The sequence below is a fragment of the Peromyscus eremicus genome, chromosome 11 (assembly GCF_949786415.1).
Source record: "Peromyscus eremicus chromosome 11, PerEre_H2_v1, whole genome shotgun sequence".
Taxonomy (NCBI): Eukaryota; Metazoa; Chordata; class Mammalia; order Rodentia; family Cricetidae; genus Peromyscus; species Peromyscus eremicus.
In genome coordinates, this window is record NC_081427.1 from 7,400,768 (window position 1) to 7,412,836 (window position 12,069).

Below are 12,069 nucleotides of genomic sequence, written 5' to 3' on the forward strand. Positions count from 1 at the left end.
ATTGCCAAATTATTTCTTGTTCTAAAAGATCTGGTGCTTGTGGACACCTGTCTTTGCTCTTAATAAAGTAAGTGCAGTTGACATCTCAGTGTAACTGTCTGACAGCCAAACACAACTGTGCACTGGTCCTACATGCATGTGCAGCAGTGAGAACAGAGCACAGAGATGAACTGGCATGAACACGGTTAATTATGGAACTTCCTGTGTAAATGAGTTACACATGCCAGATGTGTAACACGGCATGCCAAGTGAGTAATGCTTTCCCAGGTCTTACTTCAAGCAAAGCTATAGTTAATGTACTAAAATTCAGTCTAACATTTTTGGGGTATGTAGACTATGTCAAGGGATGGAGCCCCGGATGCCTATATTCCCAGGTTTTGCAGGCACAGCAGGGACTTCATTAAAATTTGTGATAAAATTCTATTCACTCAAGCTAAATTCTGTTCAGGGACTTGATGGCTACTGATATGTTCTCATCCTCTCTGTGATGAGATCTTTAAGCACTCCAGACAACACATAGATCAAAGCTCAGCAAACTAGAGCCTTGGGGAACACATCCAGCCTCTCTCCTGCCCTTGGAAATAAAGATTTACTGGAACATGGCCAGACTCATTCCTTTACCCATTGCCTGTGGCTACTGTCACACTGCAATTGCAGAGATGAGATGACATAGCTGAGAATCCAAGACCTGTAGGTACTAACATGCTTCTCCCTGCCTCTTCAAAAGAGGCTTGTCAATTTCTGATTTTGAATTATGCTCGAAAAATCAATTCCTCGATACCTATTTTCTACTTTCCTTTAAGAGTACTGGTATTTCCAGAACAACAACAACAAAATAATAGTGCATGTCTGTTCTTATTCTAGAATAGCATGCTCCGTGCTCAGTTGGAGTCAGGTGTTAGGGCTGAGAGTCGTAAGTCAAACCCTCTCTCTACATTTGACTACTTAAGTAAATTTCTGGGCCTCAGTTTACTCATCTTTAAAGTGAGCATCATGAAAGCACCTTCCTTAAAGAGTGAGAGCAAGAGTTGGGTGACTTTCCCTCAGCACAGTGCCTGGTAACCCATGAAACCTGGATGAGCAGACAACACCGTTCCTATAATGTACTGGCCATTGCACCTCCAAATCACAACTGCACAAACTCTGTAACATCTCTATGGGTCTTTCCAGCTCTCAGGCTCTGTAGTTCTCCACAGAGAAGAGACTGAGCTACCCAGGTGCCGGAGTTAATTGTATTTCAGATACCATGTGAATGTACGTAAGCTATAGAAAGACACAAAATGTAGATCATAAGTTTGTCCTATGAAATGTAGGGACTGGAGAATATATTCACAGGGGTCGCAGAATATATAGTCTCAGCCAAGCTCTTCTACATACCTTGAAGCTGAACTCATAAAATCTACTTAGTAGCCATCAGCACACAAGACAACAGGGAACTGGCAACATAATCCCATAACCGTGACATCCAACAAGTATAGAGAATGTATGTATATATGTCATCGGCAATTTCTTTTAATTGGAAAGCAGAATAAAGTTGCCCACAATAAGACTTGATTTAATAAAGCAGCATGTTTCCAGTGACTAGTTTATACAGGGAAGATCCTTGTCTCTTTCTCTCTCATGGCTCTCACCCCATTCCCTTCCCTCTCTCTCCTGCTCCTTCTGAAAGGTAGCCACAGGTATCACAGGAGAGGTTACCACCAGGGTCTGAGTAACTTAAGATGAGCTCCCACAAAGGTAGGACATTTAGCTGGATTTTAGAGGCTCAACAGGCAGGACTGAGGAGTGGAGCTTGATTTCTGGAAGGCGAGATGCTGGTCTCCATGAAACCAAAGGGCTACTGGAATCAGGACAATTTAAGAAGACTTGATGAAGCAGATCCCTGAGGCCATCGTGAGGATTTGTGGCTTTTCTCAGAAGGTATGGGATACCTCAGGAAGTCCCACAATAGGAAAGTGAGATGAGAGTGGGATATGCCACAAAATAAACCAGGACACAGCAGAGACTGTGGCTAGGAGTAGCCATGAGTCACCAGCACTCTTCCTGGCCTTGAGGTTCCTGGGTGACTCCACAGGACATTCAGACCCAAATAGCTTTACCTTAAAAAAAAAAAAGTCTTTTTCTGAAAGCTGTCATTGACTACCATTTTTAACATAGAGACATCTAAATGTGTAGCACTCTTGGTCTCCACACTTCCCACTCTAGTGTCTCACTTACCGAGGAGAGAGAGGGTAGAGCCGGGTGGCTTCCGTCATGAATCACACTGAACTGTGCAGCCACATGGGCACCCAAGCCCAGTTTTCACACACCAGCCCTTCAACAAATAAGAAGAGACAGAGGTCAAGTTAGCTCATATTAAAACACTACAGTCTTTGCTTATGAAGGCTAGGGAGTTCCATCAACGCCCTGACAGCCAGTACAAGAATCTCTAGCAACACAGTAGGGAAAGAGACACAGTACAGCTCGGTGATCACCGTTAGGAGAGACCTAAATTAGCAATATAGACACCACTGGGGTTTTTCTTGGAAAAAAAAAAAAGATAAACTTAAAAAATGATGCTGATTGTTTTCTTTCAAGATTTATTTTAGTTTGAATTCTTCATCTGGGTGTGAGGTGTATGTGCACTTAGTGAGTGTAGGTGCCCACAAAGGCCAGAAGCTTCAGATTCCCTGCAGCTGGAGTTAGAGGCAGGCATGAGCTTCCTGATATGTGAGCTGGGAACCAAATGCAGGACCTCTGCAAGAGCATACACTCTCTTAACTGCTGAGCCATCTCTCCAGCCTGCAGAAATAAAAATTTTAGTGCTGTTCAACATGTGAAAAAAAAAAATCTCATGAAACGTCCAAAGGGGTCATTATTTCAAAGTCCCTGGAATTACTTTAAGCAGTTTGAAAATAAAAATGTGCCCATTTTAATGGCTCCTTCATTGCAAATCTTAGACAAAAGTTCCTAAAATGAAGCATTTCACAAGGTGTTAAAGGTCAGTACAGCATCAACTACACCTGAGTCTGAGTTGACACTGTCACATATCCATGTGTTTTCTGCACAGTTATAAGACTTAATAAGAAAAGTTACCCAGTATCACAAAATCAATTCACCTCACCAAAAGCCAGAAAACGTATGGTACCTCCTCATAAATGTATTCTATTAAAACAAGAAAACCACATTGTAATGCTGAACACATACACAAGAGCCCGAAGTAGGTGGCTCCCCACTTGTTATCCAAGCAGTGACATGTCTGCTGTTGGTGAAGGACATCTCTGACTTCCAGGGCTGAACACTAGTGCCTGCCCTTCCTTTCTCCTTGTTCATTGTGTGTCTCTCTCTTTCTCGTCTTGGTTTCTGCTATTGTAACATGTGAAGCACACTGGGGTCCTCTGTCCTCACCCACACACTAGAGAACAGCTGTGAACAATGATGAGAAAATGAGAAGACCTTCCAGGACATTCTGCAACTCTTCCACTCAATGAGCCCCATGTGGCACATATCGATAATGATCAAAAGCCAAGAAGCCTCCACAAGATAGCCCAAATTTTAATATAATTGCTGAAAGTGTACAAAATGGAATCTGCTGAAAAGCCTTTAGGGGTGTCTTGGGTTTTGGGGGGACAGAGAGCGGGGAGACAGCGACACTGCCATTCAATGCGGCTTCCAGCTTCTAGGAGAGGACTATGGAGAGTATGGAGAACTCACGAGAAGCAAGGAAGTGACTCAGGGCAGCTTTGGAAGCGCTTGCCATGAAGACTCCAGAGGGGCCCAGGTGCAACCCTATCCTCGAGCATTGCCAACTCCAAGGCCTCACTGGGGTCTTCATGACCAGTGATATCATCCATTGGAAGGGATAAGGTACAGATGCAACTCTTTGAGGCCAAAAGGAAGGTCAAGGAGCTTTCCCCAAGGTAAAGAGGCATGCTCAGTCCAGGAAGATAATGTAAAACAGCCCATTTATTTTTTTTCTCATCACCAATAATATGTCCTATGGGTGTGGCAATAAAATGTTGATTAGGACATTATATTAAATAGCATTTTTGAACACAGGAGTTGTTTCTCTTGGGCCCTACAATCTACTTTATAGCAATTACTACTAAAATTCCTTCACATTTGCTTGTTTAGATCATAGTCTAGGTTTAATAGCAGAATTGGAGAGATCTACTGTTTCCCACTCTGGCTCTGTGGCTGTGTCTTGTAATAACAACACAACACAAAAGATTTAAATTAAAAATAGATGATGAGTGAAGATTTAGCTCAAGGGTAGAGTGCTTGCCTAGCAAGCATAAGGTCCTGAGTTCTGTCCTCAACTCTGAGAGAGGAAAAAAAAAATTACATCACAGACTTTCTAACTCCTTAAGTGCTGGTGGCACACACCTTTAATCCCAGCACTTGGGAGGCAGAGGCAGGCATATCTCCATGAGTTCAAGGCCAGCTTGGTCTACTAAGCTAGTTCCAGGACAGCTAGGGCTACACAAAGAAACCCTGTCTTGAATAAACCAAGTATCTACATATGATGAGCCTCCCCATGTGAGGTCACAGATTAGTTGATACAGAGCCTCATCTGGACTTAGGAATGACATCCCCAGAACAAAGCATTTTATTAATTGACAAAGAAGATGAAGAAAAAAAAAAAAAAAGAACACTTTAAGAATTGAGGGCTGGTGGTACAAACAGAGCAGATAATGCGGAAGAGAACATCCCTGCTTAATCCAAACAGGGCCAACCATAGCCAGGGAAGGCAGACAGTCGCAGAACAACTCATGCTGGAAAACCTGCCTCTTTCCTCTTTGAATATTACACTGTGATGGACAGACCACCTGTGGTTAAGAAAAGCACAACTCCCTTCAGAACCTGACATCGGAATAAAAAGACAGGATGGCAACAGGAGTCAGGCACAACCCTACAGCATTCTAACTGTGCCTGTGTTTGCACCAACAGTGAAATGGGCAGCCACTGGCCTTAAGCCTGACAGCTAAGCTGGCAACAGCAAGACCTTTCTCCTGAAGCTCAGCCACTATCCAGCCAGCTGTTGAAGCATTTCGGGAACTTATGCAGTTCAAAGGAACACCTGCATGGGCCAAGGTGCAGGGGCTCAGGTGCAGCAACTGCAGTAGCATACCAAGCCCTTAGCAGGAGTCACGTGAAAGGAACATTCCTCCAGATGGAGAAGCCCATCTTGCTTATGGGACTTGGTCACAGTGAAGACATAAGTCACAGATCACTCAAAGAAATTCTAGAAAACTGACGGGAGTCAGAAGCAAAGAGGCTGCACTGTCCCAGAGGCACAGGCACCTGATTTAGTAACATCAGTTCCCCATTTGTCTCAATTTCCTGCTGACATCACTCCTTCCTTTTTGTCCATGGCATCGACTTTGATACAATCTCTAAAGTTGAACAGAACCACTACGGGGGAAAAAAATCTACCTCTAGGAATGCAAGTGTGGAATTATCACTAGAACTCTTGTTGATGCACAAATAATTGTTCCCAGAAGTTTCATCTCACAACTACCTCCATGGGTTCTTAAAGTGTCTCCAAGTGAAATGATGAAACGAAATGTAAGCATCAATTACGGCTTACTAAGTGCCCATCAGCACAAGGCTTTGAACATAAATATACTTTATTCTCTCTGATCACCCTACTCAGCAGGAGGTAGTGTGGATTTATAAATTCTTGTGGAGACCGAAGTTCAGCTAAGCAGCAGCCTTTATTCTACAAATCCAAGAAATAAATGCACATTTTAGGCAGAGTTCATCTTGGGGTTTTGAGAATACTAAAATCACATTGAAAATCAAATGAAAATAGAAATCAAATTAAAATAGACAGACTTTCCACCTAGTATCATAATATCTAAAAGAAACTTTATCAGATAGAGGCTTAATAAACCTAAAAGAGGTCAGGCTAGGATTTCTCAACTTGGAAGAGCTGAGCAGTGGCAATGTCTTGTCATCAGTGTGTAGGTCCCATAGTAACTACGTCCTACACATCCTGATGGCAATGTTTAGGAAAGAGCTAGAAAGCAATTCAGAAAGAAGCTGTGCTCTCAGGAGATCACACAAAGCACTATGATTTTTCTATTACATAATTTAACAAATACTTTGAAGCTGGAGGGAAGCAAAGTTAATTGCAGGTAAAACAGTCAACAAGCGACCCGAGGGAAAAATGACAGGGGACACTGGCTTCAATAGATGAGTAGAAAGAGGTTAGAATGTGAAAAGAGGTGATGAAACGTGTCCAACTGGATAACTTACAAGTGGGGGAAATAGCAAACTCATCAGCCATGGCTGAGAATCATCAGCAGTAAGTAAAGAGGCATTGTGGTCAACACATGCTGAGTTGGACATGAGTGTCTGGTACCATTGTTTGGGTTTGGTGTATTGATAGAACTGAGGCATAGGGCCACCACAGAAAGGACTCCACAAGAATACACAAGGAGCAGGATTGTCTGGAAGAAAGCAATTCTGCTAAGGAGGAAAATTAGGACTGCAGAGAACTAGGAGCCACAAGCAGAAAGATGCCCTTTTTTATCATGTTTTCATGGGAAACAAGAAAAATGAAAGAATTTCCTTTAAGAGGCTAAGGAACAAGGAGGGATAGCCTCCCAAATGTTGGGGTATCAGAGAAGTGCCTGGCAGAGGAGCGTGTCCCCACATCCACATCAAAACTACCACCACACATGACCCATGCGAGAAAGACACAAGGGAGCCACACTAGATACTGATAGGTGGGAAAGCAGATGACAAACAGACTCCAGGGAACATCACCTGCAGAAAGAGATGAGACTTAATACAAAGGAGAGGAGAGGAGCTGAGGTTCAGTGGAATGTCAGGACAAGAGGATTTTAAAAGCATCAGCATGGCTGTTCTGCAGAGGACAGGAAAAGGGAACCATGAGGCAGGCCAGGGGCTAAACAAGAGACCTTTCATTATTAGAAGTTTTGAAGAAATTGTTAACCTTGAAATTGCAAAGAAAGGCCTTCCCCAAATCAGTTCCTGGGGGGTACACTTTGATCCCTTCAAATATTCTGTGTGATAGTGGTCCACTTGAATTTCATGATATTGTAATACATGATAGATAGTCTATGCTAACAATGGGGTCTATGGTGTGGGCTTTGTGCCATTCATCACGGGTCTGACTTCAGTATGGGTTGTAGACTATGGTCAACCACATAGGCAATCAGCCATACTTACCCGATCCATTCCCAATAAAACCCTGGAAACCAAGAACAGGGGTTTGCTTCTTTGAGTGACAGTGCTCCACATCTTGTACTCAGTATATTTTGAACTAGAATGAAACACTGTCCACTTTATCCCACTGGGAAAGATAACCAGAAATAAGCCCATCTCTCCCAGCTTCCATCTTAGGGCACATTTTCCACTGCTGATCATAATCTGTTTCCTTTGATCAAATCAACCACAGCCATGTACCCAACTGATCTTCCAGTTCTGTGAGTCTTTGGAGAAAACATTCACTGATCCTCAAGTTAGACTTGAGAACTCCCTTCTAGAAATACACTGGAAAAGGAAAGCTCAAATCCAATGATCTTGTATGGTAAAGAAAGGCTGGATTTCCATGACTAGATGGAAATGTAAAACACACAGGAGAAACTCAGAGCCAATTCAACTTTGGAAGCAGAAAGTTTGGGGAAAGAGGGAACTATTAAAGAGAATGGCCTCAGACTTCACTGCAGACATGGTTGGGGTCCCCTCATGGCCAGCTGTGCCATTTGGAGCCAGAAAAGCAACATGTAAAGCTTACAAATCAAAACTAGCATTTTAATTTGGAATTATTCACAAATAAAATATATACCACCTTCTTAGATGTAGATTAACTACCTAAAATGAGTTTTAAATGTTTTAAAAATAGGACTATCAATTGTGGTCTTTAAAAAAATAGCTATACAGAAATATCTATCAATAAACCCAGAATATACTATATCAGAAATGAAAACCCTTGAATTTTATAGTAATATTAACAATGAAGCTCTGACCCATCTATCCAGGAATTAAAATGTGAAGTGAGTAAGGGACATGACTCTCCCAGTGTGTGAGTTCAATGCCATAGGCTTGGTTCTGATGGACTGTAAGAAACCCAGGACCCATGGGTAGGCAGGTGAATATATTCCTAATGTGATGCTAAGACACAAGGGAGGGGGGCTTTGGGAGAGCAGTATCAAGCAGTGAATAGTGTCCCAGTTATTCACCAAGAAGCCACTGTGGTTCTGTGGAGCCTGCAGACAACCGACCGTTGATGGGATGACAAGGCCTGTACATACCACTCATCTTTTGTTCACTCCCTTTGACCTGTCTGCATGAGGTTACTTCTTCTCTAAAGAAAGGTGTATCCTCCTAGACAGCAGTTGGGGAAATCAGCCATTGGTGCTTCAGGAAAGAAGGCTGCTATCGTTAGAATCTGCAGCCATCCAGGCAAAGGAAGAAAGGTATGAAAAGGGAACAGAGTAAAGGCCACCATGATAAAAAGTATCAGAGAGGAGAATGGCTGTAGGGCAGGGAGAAAGGCAAAAGAGGGAAAGAGAGGGTCAGCAGAAGAAGACCCAACATGGTACAGCCCTTTTCTTTAAAACACAAAACACTTCCTCATAGTAAATTGTGTCTTCACTGTTTACCTTCTAAAACAAATTTCATCGTGCACATTTGAAGTTCACAATATGATAAAGTAGACTACCAGAGTGAAGACACTTGTCTATAACCTCAGGGACCTGGATTGGAGTGATAAGAGCAGCGAAAATTTGACATGAACCTCAGCTGTTGTACAGTTTTCTTAACTAGAATCCTTGACTCCAGAAACAGGGAAAAGGGCTGCATCTCAGGACCTCTTGCGCTTTACCTTCCACTGGCAGAACCTCTTCCCCTACCTGTCTTCCCCACCCACACATTCTCAAACTAATATACCTGTATTCAAAAGAAGCATAGGTACACACAAAGTAGACTTTGGGAAGCCAGACATCTTACATAACAAAGGCAAAATATAATATATATGCATTTGTAACAAAGATGTGCAGATGATAATAATAGAATTCTGCATCTAAAACAGCAAACACATGTTTCCCTCTGCACAGCAGCTTACATGTGCCAGACATATTTTCCTGCACCCACTTCAAGATAGGACAAGGCCAAGAATTGCATGCAAAGTATCACAATCATAGGGGAGGCCACTGTCCTCCAGAAATCCCCTTTCTGGAAGTCAGCCTTACCAAATTACAACATTCTCCCTAATAGCCTGCTAACTGTGTTCTTGAAAAATGACCCCATACATTAATTTTAAAAAATAATATTTAATAAAGAATCTGCTTGGCAATTATCTCATGTGCCTTTGAAAAGGATGCTGAAATTTCCTACCATCAAATGTTTAGATATAGACTTGGGATGGAGTCGGGAAACATGGAGGCCAGCCTCAAAGACAACTGAGGCCTCATGGACAGTCCCGTGTGACCTCATGTGGCCCCAGGCCAAGGGCATATAATAATGCCAAGTTCTGTCTCTGAGGCCCTAAGGGAACAACCCTATCTTCCTGGGCAGAACAGTGGGCAGTGCTGCATTGAAACAGTGAGGTGCACAGCAAAGAGGCATGTGCTTCCCTCTTAGAGCTGTCACACCCCAGCACAGCCTCCCTCTGTTGGAGGGGGGTCACTTCAGCATACAGTGGCTTATACACAATAAACACAGCCTGAGAATCCACACAAAAGGGAAGACAGAAACAATTTCCTTTCTGAGCACACTGGCCAATCCTGAAAACATTTGGGAAGAAAGAAATCCAATTGTTTTCCACTTAGTCTTTCTGAAGATTACCCTTCCGTGAGTACTTGGAGCTGGTAGTAATTGCTGACCCTGGAACTAGTGCATTGCCTCAATAGCTGGAATAAAGCTAGAGAAAAACACTTGCTACCGAATGCCTCCCAGTGGGGCAATGCAGTGAGCTGTGTTCTTGGCTACAAAAAAGGCATGGGAATAGATGGAAAGAGCGGGGGCCAAAAATCACTATTGAAGCAAAGAAGTTCCCAAAGATCAAGCAACTGTTCAAAATAAGAAATTTTCAAAATTGACTTTCTGAGGACATCAAGGTTTCGTATTAGTGTCCTTATTTAGGTTACTATATGCCACATTTTCAAAGAGCAAGCTTGCTTTTCATGCAGGCAATTTTGAAGTGTTTGCACAAAGTGGTTAATTTGCATGGGCAATTGGACTCTCAGCTTTTATTTTGACAGCTAAATTGATCCATCTTTACAGGCTAGCATCTCAACACTCAGAAAGAGAAGGGAGGTTGAAGTCCGTTCATGCTGTGGCCTCCTGAGTGTGCAGACTCAGAACAACACACCCAACAAGGCTCAGCCTGTGAGCAGCAGCTTGAAGCAACAGGAGATTCTACCACCAAGATCCAGCTCCATGGGGCTGAGGGTTAGAAGTGATTGGTCCAGCATTCACTTATTATGCATAAGGCCATGGACTGGATCCCCAGCACTGAAAAACTAAACAAAACTCTGCTAAACAGAAAGGAAAGAGCCCAGGTTGATCTCAGTCAGTAACAGGCCCCTGGAAATGCATAACGTACAAAGCCAGGCATAAGGCAGATAGACATCTGCTGCTGGGGGGGGGGGGGGGCGGAAGAAAATGGAGGCTTATTTAGCCTTGGGAAATTGGCTGGCTGTGAGATTTCCAGTGAATTGTGAATGAAATGACAAGTGTTAAATCATTCAGTTAAACATTTTCCTATGAAAATAACAAGTAGGAGGTTTTTTGAGAAGTTTCTTGCTACAAACTCAGCATAGAGAATTAAAAGGATGCTTTCCATCAACCCAGTGCAGAGCAAGATGGTCCAAACCCACAAAGACTAGAGGACTCTGTGTACACCCAGTTCCAATCTATCAGTACCTTTGTCTTGTAGGTGTGAACCCAAATGTCGCTGCTTTGTGTAGGTAAGGTGATCTGAGCTCCCAAATTATTTTGCCTGGAAGATGATATGACATGATGTTTGCACACACCCAAACACACTGGAAGAAGTCTTTTCAGAATATTTATCTCTGCAAAGATATGAAAAACAAAACTTTCATCTGGCTTTTAGCATTGTTGCATGAAGCCAAGTTGCTCTGGAAAAGAGCTATTCCACCCCAGTGTTTGCTCACATTTTATCGAGATTGTAACACTACATGGCTGTCTTGCCTCACCAAAGATGCGAGTCTGTCCTTTCTGTCATCTCTCAACATAAAGTAGTGATAAAAATAAGAAACAGGCTATTCTGCAGTAAACCAGCTGGGGCCTTATCTTCCCATACACACTGCTGTGTTTTGTGTTTACACTTGTGGGGAACAAAAAAAAAAAAAAAAAAAAAAAAAGAAAAGAAAAAAGAAAACTTTTTTTTTTTAATTGGCTCTGAGTCATGTCATCCATTTTGGTACCAATTGTACTGAAGCTTCCTTCCAAATGAAGACACCAAGCAGCTTCGCTAGTGTTCAGAAACAGCTGTGTCCCCTGCTTTGATTACCCATGATGCGATCTGCCCATGCAACAGACTCCAGCATGAAGGTTCTGAGGAGAGAGGATACCCTATGCAGGTCCAAATTCAAACACTCAGAGGAAGGGACGCTCCTCTAGATAACTCAAAAGGATTTACTTATTTCTTTCTTAATTTCATTCCAGGTATGGTCATTATAAAATACTGCATGGAGGGTCCTCAAAACTAGAGCTACCACACGGCCCTGAATTCTCACTCCTGGCCACGTATCCAAAGGGAAGGAAATCAGTATGGGGAGGAGAGCTCTGAACCCTCACAATAAGTGAAGCAGTTTTCATAATTACAAGAAATAGAAATAGGCCAAACTTCCATTTATTACTGAATGGCTACAAGAACGTGAAATGTGTGTCCTAGAATGCTTATTATTCAGCCATTAAAAAGAGTGACATCATTTGTGACAACAAAGGTGGAAATAAAGGGCATTGCTTGAACTAAATAAATTAGGCACAAAAAGGCAAACATCACACATTTTTCCAAGTTTAAGTTTAGAAGAAAGCTAATTGCAGAAGTGTGGGGTAGAATAGTAGTTACCATACCCTAAAAAGAGGGAG

At 42.5% G+C, this 12,069-nt stretch overlaps 1 protein-coding gene across 1 annotated transcript in view; it reads right to left on the reverse strand.

Annotated features, from left to right (window-relative positions):
• Positions 1-12,069, reverse strand: part of Sema5a (semaphorin 5A) — a 485,625-nt gene that overhangs the window by 377,193 nt on the left and 96,363 nt on the right. The window contains exon 2 of the mRNA XM_059276245.1: positions 2,218-2,314. The gene's annotated coding sequence lies outside the window, so the exon portion shown is untranslated. The remainder of the gene's footprint in view (positions 1-2,217; positions 2,315-12,069) is intronic.